The following is a 20,786-nucleotide window of genomic DNA, read 5'->3' on the forward strand; positions in this document are numbered from 1 at the left end:
CATTAGAAATCACTCAACCTCTTTCCTCCATCAATGAATTCAGCTCCTTGCTTCCCATTTTTGACCCAAGTGATTTGTGAAAGGGAATGGAGGATGTCAAAATTGAGAAAGCTACTAAAAAAAGTCGAAATTTTCTGTAAGGAAACTGAAAGACATCGTTAATACTTCAGTTTTGCTCAGAGTTCTACTAGGGTATCTGTCTCTGGGTTCTGATATCTGTCTCTGTGCCACCGGTTATAAATTGTCAATGCTTTTTGTTGACAGTCTGTAGTGTCTCACAGTGGGACCACTCCTTCCTTTCCTGCCATCTGTCCTTTATAGGTCAGTTTACCATGTCTCCATATAATCTCCAGGATTGCTTTTCCATGAAATTAAAAGACTCGGAGACTGAATAAAGGAGAGGAGAATGGATGAAGCAGAGAGGATATGTTCATATATACCTTCTCTTCCCCACCTAATTTCTTTAGTAGCTATATTTATAGAATTCTGTCTTCTTAAGCACTTTGCTTTATTCTTCCAAAGAGACCACTAGTTTTTAATCCATTTTCAATTTATAAAAGGGGTGAACTGAAGTGAAGATAACTAGTAAGTTTCATTCATAACTAATTGAAATGTTAACTTACATTGAAATGGATGAACACATTTTTCTTCATACATATCCTTTAATTATAACATCAATTTATAAGACCCTTACATATGCTGCCTGCAAGATACCCACTTCAGATCAAAAGATACACATGGACTGAAAGGAATGGAAAAATATATGTCCTGAAAATGAAAAAAAAAAAAAAAGCCGAGGTAATAATACTTATACCAGACAAAATAGATTTTAAAACAAAGACTATAACAAGAGACAGTGAAAAACCCAGTAATCCCACTTCTGAGTATTTATTTGAAGAAACCCAAAACTCTACTTCGAGGGGACATGTGCATCCATATGTTCATTGCAGCATTGTTTACAATAGACACGATATGGAGGCAACCTGGTATCTGTCTATCAACAGATGCATGGATAAAGAAGAGCTGGCACATATATATAGTGGAATATTATTCAGCCATAAAAAAAGAATAAAATCTTGCCATCTGCAACAACATAGATTGACCTACAGGGTATTGTGCTGAGTTGAGTAAATCAGACAGAGAAAGACAAATGCCATATGATTTCACTTACATGTGGAATCTGAAGAACAAAATAAACAAACAAAACAGAAACAAACTCATAGATACAGAGAGCATTTTGATGCTTGCCAGATGGGAGTGGGGCTGGGGGTTGGGTGAAAAAGGGAAAGGGATTAAGAAATACAAATTAGTAGTTACAAAATAGCCATGGGGATATAAAGTACAACATAGGGAACATAGTCAATAATACAGTAATAACTATGTATGGTGTCAGATGGGTACTAGATTTATCAGAGTGAACCCTTCATAAGGTATATAAATGTCTAATCACTGTCTTGTACATCTGGAACTAATATAATATTGTGTATCAACTGCAATTGAAAAATAAAAACTTTTGAAAAGCAAAACATCCATTTAATTGGATGCTGTGATAATTACTGTGAAGTGTAAATATAAATAAGAACATTTTACACAAAAAGCTTAGAGTTTTCTAGATGAAGCTAGTAATAAATTCCAATTCAAATATCATATAGAGATGTAGAGTGTTGTCATGGAAATTATACTGGACTAGGTAACAGAGGAAGTCAGAGTTAACTCCAAGCTCACCATTTCCCACTAGGGACCTGTTAGAGACTGAATTGTGCCATTCACAAATTGATATGTTGAAGCCTTAACCCCAGAGTAACTGTATTTTAAGGCAGGGTCTTTAGAGGAGTAATTAAGATTCAATGAAGTCATGAGGATGGGCCCAGATTCAATATAACATGTCCTTGCAAGAAGAGAAAGAGACACCTGAGATGCGTGTGCAAGAAGAAAGATCGCGTGAAGACTCAGTGAGAAGGCACTCACCTACAAGCCAAGGAGAGAGAGGTCTCAAGAGAAACCAATCCTGCTGGCACCTTGATCTTGGAAAACCAGCCTCAAGAACTGTGAGAAAATAAATTTCTGTTGTTTAAGCCACAGGGTCTGTGGTATTTTGTTACGGCAGCCCGAGTAAACTAATACAGAGCTTTTAAGCAAATCACTTAAAACTTTTAAGCACCTCCTGAAACACTATCCTTGTATTCACTGACAATTCTTGGTTGTTTATTCTTGACCTCTTTTCCAGTCAATGTTTCCTCTGCCTGTCCCTTAAATTGTTGGAGTATGGCAGGGACCTGTTCCAGGTCTTTTCTTGTCCATCGTCATATCGCTCTGGGTGATCTTGCCGGGTCCTAAGGCTTCAGTAACTACCAATTTACTGATGGACCACTCTACCCAGATTTGTAGCCCAAACCTTTTTTTTGTTTGTTTTTCATTTTTATTTTTAATTTCAGCTTTATTGGGGATAATTGACATATAAAATTATAAAATATTTAAAATGTACATTGTGGTTATACACACACAAACACACGTTGTGAATGGATTCCTTCAATCTAGTCAATGTACGTATTTATCAACTCACATATTTATCTTTTTTTTTTTGATGAGAACATTTACCTTCTACTCTCTTAGCAAATTTCAGTTACATAATATAGTATTATCAACCACAGTCACAATGTTACACATTAGATCCTCAGAAATTATTCATCTTATAGCTGAATGTTTATATCCGTTTACAAATATCTCTCAATTTCTCCCACCACCCCCCAACCCCCAGTCCCTGACACTTTTCTACTCTCTGTTTCTATGAGTTTGACGTTCTTTTACTTCATATATAAGTGATACCATACAATATTTGTCTTTCATTGTCCAGCTTATTTCACTTAACATAATGCCTCAAAGACCATCCATGTTGTCACAAATGGAATAATTTTTTATTTTCTCATGGCTAAATCATACTCCATTGCACGTGCGCATGTGTGTGTGTGTGTGTGTGTGTGTGTGTGTGTGTTTGTGTGTGTATGAGTCACATCTTTAGCCATTAGTCGATTGACATACACTTAGGTTGTTTCCAACTATTGTGAGTAATGCTGCAATGAACATGGGAATGAAGATGTACCTTTGGTATTGTTTTCGTTTCCTTTAGCTATTTTGCTAGAAATGGGATTCTCAGATAGAACAGTAGTTCTATTTTTATTTTTTTTGAGGAACCGCTATATTATTTTCCATAGTGGCTGCACCAATTTACATTCCTACCAATAGTGCACAAGTATTCTCTTCTCTCCACATCCTCACTAACGCTTGTTATTTCATGTCTTTCCAGTGATAACCGTTCTAATACATGTGAGGTGATAACTCATTGCAGTTTTGCATTTTCCTGATGATTAGTGATTTGAGCACTTTTTCATGTATCTGTTGGCCATTTGTATGTCTTTCTTGGAAACATGTCTATTTAGCTCCTCTGCTCATTTTAAAATAGATTGTTTTTGTTTGTTTGTTTTGCCATTGAGTGAATGAGTTCTTTAAATATTTTGAAAAATAACTACTTAAAAGATATATGATTAAGAAATATTTCTTCCATTCTGTAGGTTGAGCCTTTGAGCTTTGTATTTAACTTCTTCCTTGACATCTCTGCTTCCATTTTTTTTTTCAGCTGCCTCAATCTTAGAATGTGCAAAACCAAAATTATGTCTATTTGTTTCGTACTTTCCATTTTATTGGAACCACCATCTAGTTAATTTTTTAAGAAAACACCCTGGAAGTCATCTTTAACTCCTTTTTTCTCCCTCACTCCTCATCGTCAATCAAAGTTTTGTGGTCTTAGTGACTGTCAATTCTTATTTACTTCTACTTTTATACAGACATTTTCTTTTGTCTGGAATATCTTTTTCTCCTTATTCTGAATAATTCCTCCTCAAACCTCCGGTGTGACTGAGTCCATATCACTTTCATTAACTGACTTTTGCCTCAGCCTTCGCCATACTAGGGTAAGTGTCTCTGCTATGTCTACTCAGAACGTTCTGTACATCCCTTATCATAGCACTTAACACCTTTCACCAGTTATTTTAATAATTTTCCTTCATTAAGAGCGCATCGTAATATCGCCAATGCTTGACATCGTGCATGCTTATTCTGGGTGACTATTAAATATTAACCAAATAAATGTAAGTCACCGATCTGTAAACTAGAAATTACAGTGATGATCCACCTTGTCCCAGTGGAAATCTCTCATGAAGACAAATGATATAAAACATGCAAAAAAACTGAGAAAACCCTATTATGAAAAAATAGACTAATAGTAAATAAATGTGGCTTTCAGTGAAACAGAGTAAGTGAGAAAATTTTATTCAATTCAGATTGTAGTTAATTCCTGAAATGATTCTGAATTATCCTAAATTTTAAAGCTCTCTGCACCTGTGAAAATCCTATTTAGGTTATTTCTAAGTGGGAATATAAACCTGTGTATGGGCAGATATACATAATCTGTTTCTTTGTATGAATTATGTGATGTTACAATGATATATTAAAACTGAAAATTTAAGACAGGAGTTTGTGATCTGGATCTATAGTTATGATGGGGAAGCACTAAAGTTGGAATTTTACAAATAGTTTTTATTTTTCAAGATTCAATGCTTTTCTTGCAAAATTAATTTAATATCCATTGATTCTTGCATTGCTGAAAACCTTCCCAGAGACATGATTTCCAGATTCTACTCTAACATTATCTTTTACAAATTTTACTAGATATTTTCATAATATTTGGATATTTCTGTATTCCTGACCATTCCTTCATGTAGCCTGGTTTAATAGAATAATAAATTATATTTGGAAAAGGTCTTGGAGGTTATCTTACAACAATTCTATCTCCAGTTACATGGTTCCTAGCTTTAGCTTCAGCACTTTCATGGACTTGGCACTCTTTATTTTCTATGGGAATTCTGTTCAGAGTTGAATTTTTTTTTTCCTATTATTATTCCAAAATATGCCTCTGTGTTACTAACATGTGTCTGCTGGTTCCATAATTTTCTTCTGCAGCAAAACTGGTTGTCCATATGGCAATACTTTTATTTTAAATAAATTAATTCAAGCAATTAAAATAATGGAATTGAAATGTCACTGTGCCTTTTTCTAATTTATGCTATTTTTCTAAATATTAAATTAATATGATTAACTAATATACACTATTAGAATTTTGCACTTTTTAATCTATGTTTTTCACACACATGCCTTTTTGATGTCATTATAATGTTTCATGTACGTATCTTCTACCCAGTGTTCTGCATTCTGTACTAAAAGTCCTTAGTTCTCAAATTAGTCCCATTTATAAGATTTTGGATTCTGCTATCCTAGCTGTTATTCTCAGCATACTCTCTTGTTGGCCAATGTCTCTCCCAAAGTGAGCTGTCTAGAACCAGATAGAAAGTTGGAATGATAACAACAGAACTCAGTTCTGAAATCCTTCTGCATTTAATAGCATACATAGAATGAGAAAGTCACAGGCTTAGGTCATTCAGTGGCTTCCTCCACATCTCTCAGCTATTGAGAAACAATGCTGGGACCAAAACCTAATGACGCAGTCATTTAGCTAAAAGTCTAGCTTTCATGACAAATATTGCGTTCTAATTCCAAAGATAGGTTCGAATTAAACTGCTGTTAACTCTGGGCTCCCCATTTTGTAACTAGCTTTCTGAATCCCAGTGAGAACTTACCTACTACATTTAATCTTCTAGTTTTTAGCTTACCTTCCTGAGGTAATTTTGAATCATAATTCTGTTGTTCAAAAGAGTACATCTACCTTTCAGCTAACTCTGATCAAATGTGAAACTGGATTGAATCTTGCGGCAGACCAGGGGCTAACATTCTTCTAATTGACAAGACACCATTAATCATTAATGCAATGCAAAATTTTAGAATCTGGCACACATTCACCCCATAACTACGATTCGAGCCTATTTAAAAAATTCTACACTGGTTATTACAACTGAATGTCAAACGCTTTGCCTAAATGAATCCTATTATATTTGATTTATTGCCCTAACAAGCAGTGACTGAATTTGGTTGACTATGATTTGTTTTAGTAAAAAAAAAAAAAAAAAAAAAAAAGTGATTTTCCTTATTAATAGACTACTCACTTTCTGTCTCATTAATATTGCAGCCTCTTCCTTTGCATTGCTCATCTTCTTGTTTAAGGAATATCTACAAATCCCTTTGTATTGTTTCTGTTCTTCACAAGTTTCAGTTTGTTCTGAACTTTATTTCATGAAAGCTATTTTTTGAGGTGAATGTGATTCTTGTACATTTATTTCTCCTTCAATAATTTTCTCTCCATCTGTGGTACATATTCTTTGAAAGGAGTGCTTTTGAGCAATCTGATACATCTTTAATATTTATATTTATTTATATTGTCCTGAAAACAAACACCAAGGTTCTAGATTAGGGATAGCGTATTACCACTAATAGTTATCCAAGTTCTCTTCTTCCCGCTTCAGGGTGATGCAGTCAGGCAGAGCCAGATGGACCCTATATGTGCAAGGAAATGATTTGCCCTAAAGGAGAGGAGGCCCAAAACTGTGAATGGGGAGGTTTATATAGGCTTCACAATACTCCTCTTTTCCTGAGAGGAGGAGATAAATCTTTGCTCCCTAATAGTTTAAAATCCTTTTAAATATAAAGGAATGGCTCTGGGTTTCATCATTTGCAATGTAAACAAACACCACGGGGGGGGGGGGTTGGTAAATCCTTCCAATCTCTCTGAGATCTCTCACAATCTGTTCAGTCATCTTTTAACTTCTAAGATTTATCCTTTAATTCAGCTTCCAGTTTTCTTTCGCTGAAAGCCCTAACTATGTAGAAACATGAATATGTTAATTTCTCTACACTCTCCATGGTATACTTGATCCTTGTGTAGGGAAGTGCCAATTAAGAAAAATAGACATATAGCTTTTTATTATAAAATGTTTAAATAATCAGGGAGCACATTTTTAATATGAAGTAATAAAAGATAATCAAAAGGAATAAATGTACGTGTTGGGTATATGTGGAAAGAGTTAAAAAACACACAAGTTATATTCATTGTCCAAATGAGATCCTTGCTTCCAAGTTTTCTATTTCAGTTGGTAAGCATCCTGTGTTTTTAGATAGCAGTTTCTTGCACCTCACAGAAATGACTATCCAAGTGATCCGTGTTGGGCCTAATTAATGGCTTGATGATATAAATAGGGTAAAAATCCTTCTCTGCTTCTCTTCTGTACATCCCTTTGTGGCTTATCAGAGTTATTATGATTGTCACTTTCTTTCACCGTTACGTCTACTGCCATTCTCCATATAGCAAACTACCAATTTTTTAAAACTCTGATATAATCTTTAAAATACCTAATGATTTCTGTTTTTTACTTAAAATACATTGTAAATTATTGAATTTAGAATATAATTCAATTTTTTTAACACTTCCTGCTTGATTTGTTCCCAGCCCATGTCTCTAGCATCATTTTTATCTGTTTCCACTTTACTCACTATATTTTAGACACAGTGGCCTTCTCTGAGATACTTAAATCAACAACAAAACAACATGTTTCCACTTCAAGTCTTCTTATATCCGTTTGGTTTGCTTGAAATGTCCCTTCAAATGAGAGCCAGTTCCACCCACCCAGCTAAAAATGACTTCCACTGCTTCTCATCTATCAAGTCACAACTTGTAGCAGATTTGGCTAATTATCCTCCAACAAAATAATGTGTTTTTCCTTCCAAACCGTAGAGTTGTCAAAGGGAAGCAATGCATTTCCCATCTCACTTGCAGCTAGGTAGAGCCAAGTGGCTAGTTCTTGCCCGGGGAATATGAGCAAACATGCTATGTGACACTTTAATGTTTAGTTGCTAAGACCTTCACCCATGCTCTTCCATTCCCTCTGCACTTTCTAAATGGTGAGAATTAGGGTAACCCCCATGTTCCCTTGAAAACAACATGTTGAAAATGTTAGTGGCTCCATCAGAATGGGTTCTTGAATAATTGTGTAAGCGAGCATGATTCCAGCAACCTGTTTACCTCCCCAGAATTTTTACATAAATAGAAATAATCTTATATTTAACCAGTGTACATTTTGGGTTTTAATTTTTTTATGGCAGTTTGTCTAGCCTTACTAATAGAGATAAGAATTACCTTCAACAACTTAGATGACAGAGTAAATGCCAACAAAGTTTGGAGCTCTAGAAGAGGTTGGAGAGCAGACTTAGTGGCATGGGTTGTTTGTTATTTACTGCGTGTAAGTAGATACTACACAAAAACAATGAGTGTGGGCAAGAATTGAATGTTTATGAGCAGAAACAAAAGGGTGAAGAGTTTAGAAAGTTAAACAATAGGAATCGAGATTTTAAAGACAAGTAACAAAGGTTTATCAGTACTCTGTATGAAACAGAAAAAAAAATTCAGCTTTGAAAGGTTTAAATCAAAAATTGTTCCCTTCCACTCAAGTGTGTCAATTCACATGGCTTCATGGTAGCTGCTATATAGAGAGAGACATAGGGGCATGGAAGCAAGGAAATATATCTGGCTTGAGAATTATGTCTGGGAAAAAATTTAAGTTGTAGTTACTGGCACCTGATACTGACTAGAAGCAAGTAAATCAGAAGCCTACTCTTTTTGAAAGACTTGTGTTTTCAAAAAAATGTGAGTCTGAACCAAAGAAGTCTTTGAATGTTCCAGCCTTATAGTAACTACCTAGCTATCAAATTTATATAACAAGTAAGGGGTTGTAAAATCTGTGCCGTCCTCAAAGAGGTCATAGTCTCCAACAACCCCTTTTAGATGTGGCTCTGGAGGACAATAGGTGAACAGAAGAATTGCTTCCAGATAATAGTATCTGGGTAAATAAAAGGCTTCCCCTCATTTCCAGAGTGGAGACCTCCACAATAATTTCCAATTAGATGCTATGGGTGAGTGATTGCTGTATGAGTATGTCTTGTAAGCTTCAACATTTTGAATGACAGTTTTTATTACTGTCCTTGCTCCATCTTATAAAATGTGCATGTGGGGTTGGAGGATGCGAATAATTGGCCTTTTAGTACACATGTCGTTAAATTATGAGAAGCAACCTCTGGAACTAATGGAGAAGACGATGCAGCTCTTATATATCCTGGACTCTGTTCTGAATGCAGCAACTGGATTGGATTTTTAGTTCCCTTTTGGGGAATGGGGTACACAGTAATATTTGGTGGTGAGAAAGATAGATTGTGAAAGAAATAGCTAACTCTTCACCAAAAATATGTTTCTTCTTTCATATTATGGAGTTTTCATGGGAAGCATAAGTAAAATTTCCTAGGCCTTCTTGCCTCTAGCTGGGATCCTGGAACCTGTTCTGTCCAAAGTAAGATGAATAGATGAAACTTGGGTCACCTCTAAGCCTGGCCCAGTAAATGTCCTTGCCATCTCCCTCACCCTCCACCATTATTTTTTCTCCATTTCAGCCAGCTAGAGTGAAGAGAATGCCCAGATCACTCTTAAAAGCTATATATTAAAGATGAGAGAGCCTCTTTCAAATTAGTTCTGAAAGATGGCGAAGAAGAGAGCTCTTCTGCTGACAAACCCATCTGCCCCATAATGTTACAAGAGCAAGAACTAGGTTTCTATTGTGTTGGAATGATTATGCATGCATGAGTCTATTTGATAAACATTAATTACTTCCTCAGAAAATATTGTTATCCATATATCATCTATTGTAATGCCTGGGCACATAGAAGATGGTTAGTAAATATTTTTTGAATGAGTTAATTAATGCATAATTTTTCAAAACACACTTCTCATTTCTTTTAACTTTCAATGTGACATATTATTTCCTAAAATTTTACCAGTTGAAGCCGATCTACAATTTAGATGTATTCTTTTCAACCAAACTTTTTCTATTTGTTCTGTATATTCAGTCAGGTTTCTGTTTCTCTCTCAACTCCCAATATAATAAATCTAAGTTATGAACTTTCGCTAACTTTATTTCCTCTGGGTAGTTTCTCAGAACTTTTACACACACACACACACACACACACACATTCACCACATCATAGGAAAGCATAATTCCTGGAATTATCAGGAAAAAACAGTACCTCCTGGCATTACAAATTCATTCTTTTACCCTCTGAAGAAAATTAATGTAGTCTGAAAGTATTGATGTTATGATGGTCTTTCTTTTAATATGACAAAGAGAGAAGATTGTTGACTTCATTTTGACTGTGAGAATTTATTATTGGTTCTTCCCAAAAATATCTAGGCTCTTTTTCAATTTCACTCTCTTGGCTCAAGCCAACAATGAATTGGCCACAGGCATTGGAAAGGGTTTTCCTTTTGGTCTCAAGTACTGTGTTTGGTTCAGTGCATTTCTAGATTCTAACTCCTTCACCATATGGGATTAGAACTCTCATAAGAACTAAAAATATAAGAAATGAACAATATAGTGTATTATTACATAAAGAACTGACTCATTTTAACTGGGAAACTTGTGAGATTTTTCATCACAGCAAAAATACTCCTTTCAATAGATCTTTATTTCAAGTCACATATCAATTATCGTGTCCTTATTTATCATCAGAGTTTAAATGAACAAAATTGACCATGTGACTGCATTCTTCTAATTCAAATTTTCAAAAGAAACTAATCTTAAGTCTTTGATTTTACTCAGTGTCTCAAATGATGAGTTTTAGGATTAGAAAGTGGAACATGTGACAATAAATTAAAGGTCTTTATGGGGCATAGATGATTTTTATTGCACAGCAGAGGTATCATGGAGCAGAGATTCATTCTTTGTATGCTTTTTTGGAGGTTCACTTAAAGTTTTTCACTGAATTAGAAATTTCCATTTTAGAACAATCCAACAAATGCTTCAAAACTATGTGTTTCTAAAATCTATTTCATGAAAACAAAAATCATTTTAGTATTTTGAGATGAATATTTTCTAAGAAAAAGAATAATTTTCTTGGTAGGCTGCAAAAGCTAATGAAGTCACAGATTTGCATGCATGAGAAGTTGCTAAATGTGAATATCCTAAATTTCAGCAGAAATTTTCACAGAAAATTTTGAGTGAAGTTCTGTGCAACATCTAACATCTAGTAGCCCCCCGCCCCCTGCCCCCAACACTCCCAGTTTGCTTGGGACTGATCATAATAGGCTTAACAATACTCTCCTCAGCTTAACTTAACTATTCAGGTTTTTCTCTTGACTCCAGGCCCTTGAACCTCCATTTTCTTAGAACATTTACTTTAGAAAATTTTCAACAATACATTTTTTCTGCCCTTTTGAGATATAGATCTTCTCACACTCACGTGACAGTTTCACAACCCGGAATGGAATGTCTTTCTGAGGGTCTTGGGAGTCATCTCTTTAATATGTAATCATCAAGAAAGATAACATGCATCTCCCAGTTTTTGTCGGAGGGTAGGAGCCTAAATTCAATAAACAACAATTAGCAAACACAAATGTGGTGGCCTGCACATCATTATTCTACTGGACAGAGTAAGTGCTCAATAAATATTTATCCAGTAAAAATGGCAATTACTCAACAAGGATATGAACACAATAAAGTCATTGAAGCATTTGCCTTCGTTGTTAGATCAATGCAGAATGTAGGATGACCCCATTCACTTATTCATTCACTTATTCACCAATTAATTTAGTCATCTATATGTTCAATAAATAGATACTGAAAGCCTGTTTCAGCCTAACAAATTCTGTCCCTGCTCTTTAATAGTTTATAGACTAGAAGAAGAAACAGTAATGAACCCAAAACAATCATACACACCTACCCCAGCCTGCACCCCCCCACACACACACAGTTTAAAACCATGAATAGACTTGTGGATAAATTTAGAGAGTGATATGAGAGGACATGAAGTCGGTCTTGACTATAGTTTTCTATCTTCACTCTTTACAACCTTAAAAAAAAAATAAAACTCTTTGGAAGACTTGATTTTTTTTTAAAAAAATCATTAATAATAGTTATGCAACTATTATTCTGAGTATCATGAGGTGGTACACTATTTTCTTGTCAATGTACCAAATTTTTAAGAAGAAAAGAAGTTGTGTATCTACTGAGGCTCTTACACTAGCTACTATAAAAACAATTTCGCTATGTTGGAAACCTTTTTGGTATCCTGATTTTCAAAGACTTATTGAAAATATTAAATAATAAATTTCAAATTCATCTTTTAGAATGTGAAGATGAATCCTTTGGGAGAGGTTATCTGGTAAGCTAACAGACCTCACATGACCAAACAGATGGAATTTTCCTACTGACATCAGTTTTTCCTATCATTCAGGGAAACACAAATTATTTCCTTTTCCAAGCAATACAGGAAAAAGAGTGATATGGCCATGTATGACTAAGAATTGTGGAGGAGAAAGTGAAGGGATTAAAAAGAGCAAATTAGTAGACACAATGTAGTCATGAGGATATGAAATACAGTATAAGGAATATAACCAACAGTTCAAAAAAAAAAAGAATTGTGGATAGGGATTGGAGCACATGCCATTTCTATGCCTTTCTTTTGGAGCAATAAAATCATGTGTGTGTGTGTGTGTGTGTGTGTGTGTGTGTGTGTGTGTGTGCATGCGTGTGTGTTTGACATTTACAATGCTATTTTTAAATACTTAGTATATAGACGCTAGAGTTATTTGTGCTTCCTATGAATATTAGGCTAAGAACTTAGGATGCTTGCAAATGACTGAAAACATGTTTTCCAGTTCTCCTATACCACTGCTTGTTAATTTTGGTTTATTAACCTCTCTTGAGATTCTTGTGGGGTCACGAGATAGCATTAGATTGATCAAATATATAGTGATGGAAGGAGAACTGACTCTGGGTGGTGAAAACACAATGTGATATATAGATGATGTGTTACAGAATTGTACACCTGAAACCATGTAAATTATTGTCACCCAATAAACTTTAATCAAAAAATTAAAAATTATTGCAGAGAAGAAACATATTTAATCATAAAAAAAGAAAATTTGTGATATACTTCAGCAGAGGTATCAGCTAACAGGAAGCATGGTTCACAGGACGCATGAGCATGGTTCACATGGTTCAGGATGCATGACCAAAATTCCTGCATGTCTAAACACTTGTTAGTCAAGTGCTACAAACCTAGGATACAGACATAAAATTGCTATTTGTATTCGTTAGGACTATTTTAATTACAAATAACAGAAAACTCCACACAAATTGGTATAATCAATAACCACAAATTAATTTATTGACTTTTATAATTTAGTAGTCCAGACAGAAGGTGCTTACGTGACTTGGCACGGTGAATAAGTCACTAGGCATCTAATTTTTTTTTTTTTTTTTTTTTGTCTCTTTGCTTCATCTTCCACTGCACGGTGTTCTTTTCAGTTCTACATGGTGATTCATGGATCTTTTATGATGATTGCAGTCCTGAACTTCCTAAGACATTCTCTTCTTCTCTTCCAAAAGAAAAAGGCTACTTCCCTTTGGTCTCTCTGGCTTGACTGGGTTATGGGTCAGCCTGAACTACCAACGCCATGGTGATAAGATGAATTGACTAAAGTGAAGTCTGTTCAGGCCCACCTCAACAGCATTGCTACTGTAGTATCGGAAGGAGGAAACTCCCTCTTCAAAAAAAAAAAAAAAAAATCAGGCTACTTTTGATAGACAAAGGGGTAAATATAGATGCTTTGCTTTCTAAAGTTTATAGGCAACTGCTAAAAGTCCCTATATAACTTATACAAAGACTGATTATCTGTCAAACGGTTTCTTACAACATAGCTCATGGACACTGAAAAAATATCCTTGTAAGGTTCCTTCTCTATCTCTCTCTTGGTGCTTTCCAGAAAGGACTCTGGGATTATTCTCTTTGGTTTGCTGTACTCATCCCGCCAGTCAGTTACTTCTCCACCCAAGGTTCTCCAACCTCCCAGTCTCTACCCCTTTTAAGATGCACATCATATTCTTTTTTTTTTTTTACTTCTTTTTTAAATTCTATTCTTTTATTTACCCACATAGCCAGTATTTGATGGTCTATCAGGTAGAACCTCAGTGACCCCACGCCGTTATCCATAACTGGACTCCACACCATTATCTAAAGATAACCACTTTTTCTTGTCTTGGAGACCGGTAGGAACCAGGTTTTATTAACAATAATTTTCTAATCTTTCCTTCTTGGAAGAGAGGGCATTTGTTTTTAATCAGTCCTGGAAAAATATTTCCTTTTCATAAAAATGAGCAGAATGATTGCTTAAAATGCAAAAAGAAAAGGTGAAGGTAATTTGAGTTTAACATATATTTTCTGTTATAATACTAAATTATGTCTTTGTTGAGAAGTAATACAGAGAAAAGAGAAGCCTGTGAATTATAAGCTCATGCTAACTCTACTCAATTTTCTTCTTTTCAAATAAGTTAATTAAAAGTCTAAGATTATAGTAATAACAGCGAACACATATAGAATATCTACTATGTGTCAAACAATATTCAAACATGCAATAGTTTATTTAATTCTTATAATAGTTCTATGAGGTAGGTAATATTATTATCCATATTTTAAAGAGAATTATGTCACAAAGCAGAGAAGCAGCTTGCCCAAGGGCATAACTAACAGGTGGTAGAGTTGGACTGAGAATCTGGACAGTTAAGTTTCAAAATCCATGTTCTTACTTCTAACAATATATACTATTATGAATGATCAAGTCTTCGGAGTTGGTGGTAAGCCAAAAAATGACTTAGATGACATGATGGAATATAAAGTCAGAAAGATGTTTCTGTTTATTTATTATTTTTTTAGACTAGATTGGGACCCAGAACAAGCCTATTCAGGGAGAACCTGAGACTTTTGCTACTTCTATGGTAATATTAGGGAATAACAACTATGTGTCTCACTTTGTATCATGAAAGGTAAGATAGTATCATTGAGTTTGAGAATGTGATGGACCGTCAGATATTTTAGCACAATCCCCTATCATTTTTATATTATTTCTATGCATCTTTCCTAGAGGTTTAATTTACTGTTTTGTGATGATCTAAATCTTGGGTAAGAATTTTGGTCAAGAGGCAGAAAATAAACGGAACTGATCTTTCAATAATTCTTAAAACTTGATTGATACAAACTCCATAGAAAAAAGGAGAAATCAATTGGCCCATATTATATGCTATTAAAATTTTATATTCTCTCTCTCTCTCTTTCTATATATATATATATATATATATATATATATATATATATATATATATATTATAATATCTCTCTCTATATATATATTATAATTTTATACTGTTAAACATTTAAAGAGCTTGGACAAATGTATTTGGATTTAGAAAAAAAAGACTGTATATACATAGAAAAGCATTGAGCTTCATAATTTTTATGAAAAACAGCCATTCCTATTAGAAATAAAAAAATACTTAAGGGATATATAAAATAAAATGCGCTGTATATATTTTTTCAATAATTCAGAATTAATTTTTAGCATATGATAAAATAATCTACGCATTTAAAAATGTAATTGTCTAAATGATTTCTTTCTTCCAATTGTAAATGTCTACCTTATTTCAAAGGCTTACCTTCTTAAGTTTTGGAGTCCTATTTTTATATCTGAAAATAAATCTTTAAGTTATATGTTCATAATGCAAAAATTGAATTACATCACTAATATTGCCAGATGGTTGGATTTATTCCTACTTCATAACCTCTAAAACCCATAAAGTTAAATGTTCCTGCCATCAAATTTCATATTAATTTTAAATTTGTGTGAGTCTTAGAAATATCCATGGCATCAAATCAACTTAAATTCCTCCTCATTTATATAATTCAAATAATACATTTAATCTAATTTATTGATAGCATCCATATGTCCTCAAATGTAACATATACCGGTAACTCCTTTGCCTGTTGAAGTCACCTACCACTCTGTAGAAATATTCCTCTGCTCTGCAACTATTGTGCTATCAGTCAATAAACAGTTTTTTATTGACCTGAGGACTGGAAGTAATCTGCCATGTTTGTTTATATGTTGGTCCCTTCTTATTAGTGCATATATTATTAAATCAGCACTTCACAAAGCTGACCTAGGCCAAAATTGTGATGTAAATGAGGCTGGTCTTGGTCTCTCTTCCTTTATTTTTATTTTGGGCTCTCCTGCTTTAATGCCTAATTCTGATACCGAAGGTTTTGATGTTACCATAGGACACTCAAAGTTCTCCCTTTTTCACCTCAGCTGGACCCACTCACCCACCCCAGAAACAGTGCTGCCTCCCTCTGTCTTCACCTTGCACCCAGCAGACCCACTGATGACTCCCCCCATTGTCTTGTTGATTATGAACCCCTCCCATCAGAGGGGTGACAAATTAGCAAACTATTGTCCAGATATTTTTTGAGGAAAAGCTCTGAAGGATTTGAAAATGGACAGATGATAAAAGAGGATGGTAGAGAAAGAGTGTCGTGTACACAGACATTTTACAGTAATGGAGATAGTTGGTTCTTCTTGCTCATCCCATATCAAATAATTTTCATAGTGATTTTTTTTTCTGCAGTGAGATTTAAATCTAATTTATCTTCCCATGTTCATTGATAGATTTTATTAAATATTAATAAGCCAAACTCAGTTCAAACGTTGCAAATGAGGACGTAGTTGATTCGTTTACATTTGATTCTAAAAGTAATGATATTTTTGAAGTCTATTATGGAAATTAAGAAAATTAAAAAGAAATTTGAGGAAAGTATTCTCTTTGGCCTGAGATGCTATGGGGAAAACACTTGAATGGCCCATTTCCTCTCAGTATGACTTCTATACATGTTTCTATACAGCTAAAATCATGCTGACTACATGACATACCCTCTGTTTATGTAACATTTCATTATGATTAAATAGTCTTCTTATGGGCTCTGCTATACATCCATTGATTCTTTTTTTCTTTTATTATTAGTTTCAGGTGTACAAAACAATGTAATAGTTAGACATTCATACCCCTCACAAAGTGATACCCTCTCCCCAAATCTACTACCCCTCTGACATCGCACAGTGATTATATTTCCACTGTCTCTATTCATTATGCTGTGCCTCCATTTCCTGTGAAAATATATATATATATATATATATATATATATATATATATATATATATATATATATATTCATTATTGTTCAGCTTCAGCTTCAGGTGTACAGTGCAGTGATCAAGCATCTATACTGTCCATGAAGTGGTCTCCCTAATAAGACAAGTGTCCATCGGATGTCCTACAAAACCTTTACAACATTATTGATTATATTCCCCAAACTGCCTTTCATATCCCCATGGCAATCTTATAGTTACTGATTGTGCTTTCTAATCCCCTCACCTTCTCCCTCATTCCCGCCCCCACCCACATCTAGCAACCCTCAGTTTTTCTTCTGTATCTCTGAGACTGTTTCTGATTAGTTTGTTCATTTATTCTATTCTTTAGATTCCACATGTAAGTAACAACATATGGTATTTGTCTTTCTCTATCTGACTTATTTCACTTAGCATAATGTTCTCTAGGTCCATCCACATCATTGCAAATGGTAAGATTTCATTTTTCTTTATGGCTGAGTAATACTCCATTGTCTAAATGTACCACAGTTTCTTAATCTAGTCATCTACTGATGGGCATTTCAGTTGTTTCCATGTCTGGACTCTTAATGTATAACGATTTAATAACCTAATCTTCTATTTTTGTGTTGTCTTTATTGTTTTCTTACAAATAATGCTATGATAAATATCTGGCAACACATGAAAATAGAACATTTTTAACCACAAGACACTTTATTTTGTTTATTTTTATAAAATTCATGAACAGATAAGTCTCCTGAACCCATTTACTTAAACTGTTGTCAAGCTAGGTCTACTCCCTGTCATTCTTACACAACTGGTTTCTTTTGTTCCCAAATCAGGACTTATCTTTCTTCTTACTCAGTTAAGAGTTGCTTGAACCCATCACCTGTCAGAGTACTGAATCTCAATTTTTTCATTTAATATTTTAACTCTCCCTTCCGGCTGTATACTTCATACAAATGTAGTATTCATGTATTTTACATTTTGTACACATATGTCTTATAGGAAAGAATGAAGGACAAAGCCTTGTGTGGAATATTCATAAACACTGTGTTCTAGGTTTACCTCTATCCATTTTTACTATCATTTTTGGATTTGGAATACCAACTTATTGAATATAGGCTCATCAAATCCATATTACTCAAGCTTCTCCAAAGTAATATCATAACTGACTTATAGAATTGAAATCCTATTGTAGATACAGTATTTCCTGAATTGCCAACTTATATAATATTATAATCACTGCTAGAGGGCAGAAATTCTTTTCTCCCTGCTCTAAAGCACAAGGCTTTATTTAAAAAGTCCTTCAAGAATGTTTATTGAGTGAACTTGGATATTACCTTGAGTGTCCTCAGTTATTCTAAGTGATGCTTTTTTAAAAGCTTCACGGAACACCTCTATATGCCAGTCTCCAGAATTCCACGGTCCTCTTTAAATCTTCATATTTTGTTGAAAATTCAAATCGACAATCACATTCACAATATTTTTTGTGAGGATGTAATTGATCTGGGCCTAAACTATTGAACAAATTAAAGTGGCCTGTTGCTCTCTCAAATTTTAGAGTCTTCTTCACTCTTCTATCTGTATCTTCCTTTGTCTAGGATGACAGAAGCCAAATAGAAGTTGAAGAACATGCTCCTCTGTGGACCTTTCTAATGAGCTCTTCAGACACTGACACTGGTTCTTGCTTGTTCTTATGCTGTAGAAAGTTTTATGAGGCTTTATGGTCATCGTAACTTACTTATGAAATTCAGCTTATAGTGAGCCCTAACTTTCCTAATACTATTCCTATGAAATTTTTTTGTGTTATTCTTGATCAGGGCATTTTATTTCATTTTATTTTAAAGTGTACACATATGCAGGGCTGATGGGAAACTCCTGTATAGTGGTGAGCTGGACTGGTTGGTTTATTGCCTCTTTTCTAATTGGGAAGTTTCCATGCCATGCTGTTTCATATTTTGAATATAGTATTTAAAAGCCAGATCTCATAAAACAGCTTCCTTAGCATCTAGGTTATTTTCTGTAGCTGGTGCATCTTTATTTTTTTCCCTCTTCCAGTTCAATAGCCAGAGTTTTGTTTCTTAGAAACTCACATTTCTCTAAGGCCACCTAACATAATATTAAAAGATCCTTATGTACAAAATATTGCGCTAGGAATTAAGGAAGAACCCCCTAAGGTCACATTTTTCTTACACTATTTGTGGGATAGAGCATATTTATATTTACATCTAATATTAAATGGAAATGTAAATTTACATCTGTATTTCTAGAGTCTATTATATTTTATGCATGATAGTCCAACTTTTTATTGTGAAAGTATTTATTGTGAAAGTAACATAACATAATGGGTTTCTATGTATAGTTATTTTTGGTGCCCTTCACTAAAAAGGTTTCCATATTATTTATGTATAAAGTGGTAATTATAAACCTACTTTCTCCAAATTTCTGAGATACTTATTTTAGCCAAATGTTTTCCACTATAATTAATTGATTCTTCAAGTACTTATGAAATAAGTACTTGGTATAATAAGTAATTTGGTATAATATACCAAATATCAGACATAATACTAGGAATTTGGGTTAAAAAAAAAAGAAACCACTATTATATTTGTAATCCCACCCTTTATTATTTATTTTGTGGTTTTTCCAATCAGATAATAGGCTTTTTGACATATTTTTCTCCTGCTTCTTCTTTTACTTATCTATTCCTTTTGAACCAAGCAGATACCATTTAGAAACCCCACACAGAAAAATATAATGAAATATAAAAAATATATACCACCTGGAATTAAGACTATGGTCATTTGGCTTGATGCACATGTGGTTCCCAATTCTGCACACCCATCAAAATCTTTTTGAGGAAGCTAGTTTGTTGGCTTGACTGTCTTTGAATTATAGGTGCAAGGCTTCTACTTCAGATAAACTCACTAAATCAAACGTAGATGTGCAGTAATAGATGATTTTTTTTTTAAGCTCTGCAGTTGAGTCTCGTAAGGATCCAGGGATGAGAACCATTGCATATACCCAGCACGAGAGATTTCAAACTTTCTGCATTTCTACACCTTCTCCCCTGTTACTCTAGAAATTATTAATACATTGTCTTTTTAGAATACCTGGTTTTAGAGTTTTATTTGACATGTTTCTTCTTTATGAAGATTTTTGACTTTTGTGTATAGAAGTCTTTTGAATTACCTTTAAATATTTCAAACATCTTTTACGCTTTTTTTGGATTGTTTCTAAAGGTGACTGTCTTCATGAATGTTTAACCAAAGAAAAGTAATAAAATAAGGTAAATTTCTGCCTAGTTTTATATCTATTTTATTAAATGATTCATATGATATCCTGTATATTTTTTTTGGTAGATAAATATTATATCTATTAAAATAAAGTTAAAATTATAAAAAAGTATCTGCTAAACCCTAAGTGGTTAGGATTGTCTTAAATAATAAAGTACATGTTCCTTTTTATTGTGATGATAAATAGCATACCTGTTTAGAATGTGTACTACAGACCAGAAATGCTTTGTTGTGTCTCCAATGGTATATTCTAGATCACACCGAAGATATTAGTGATAATAAATAGCTTCTTTTTCTTAAATTCAGCTTAATGTGTTATTAGATTTGAAATCTATGGGGTTTTAGAATAATGCCTTATCCTCAGTGTAGGAGGTCTTGATCTGAAAAATGGAATTTGAAACTTGGTTCAGTTAATTAATTACATGAATTAAATTCTCAAAGCTTTATCT

This window comes from Rhinolophus ferrumequinum, chromosome 3, assembly GCF_004115265.2.
Source record: "Rhinolophus ferrumequinum isolate MPI-CBG mRhiFer1 chromosome 3, mRhiFer1_v1.p, whole genome shotgun sequence".
NCBI lineage: Eukaryota > Metazoa > Chordata > Mammalia > Chiroptera > Rhinolophidae > Rhinolophus > Rhinolophus ferrumequinum.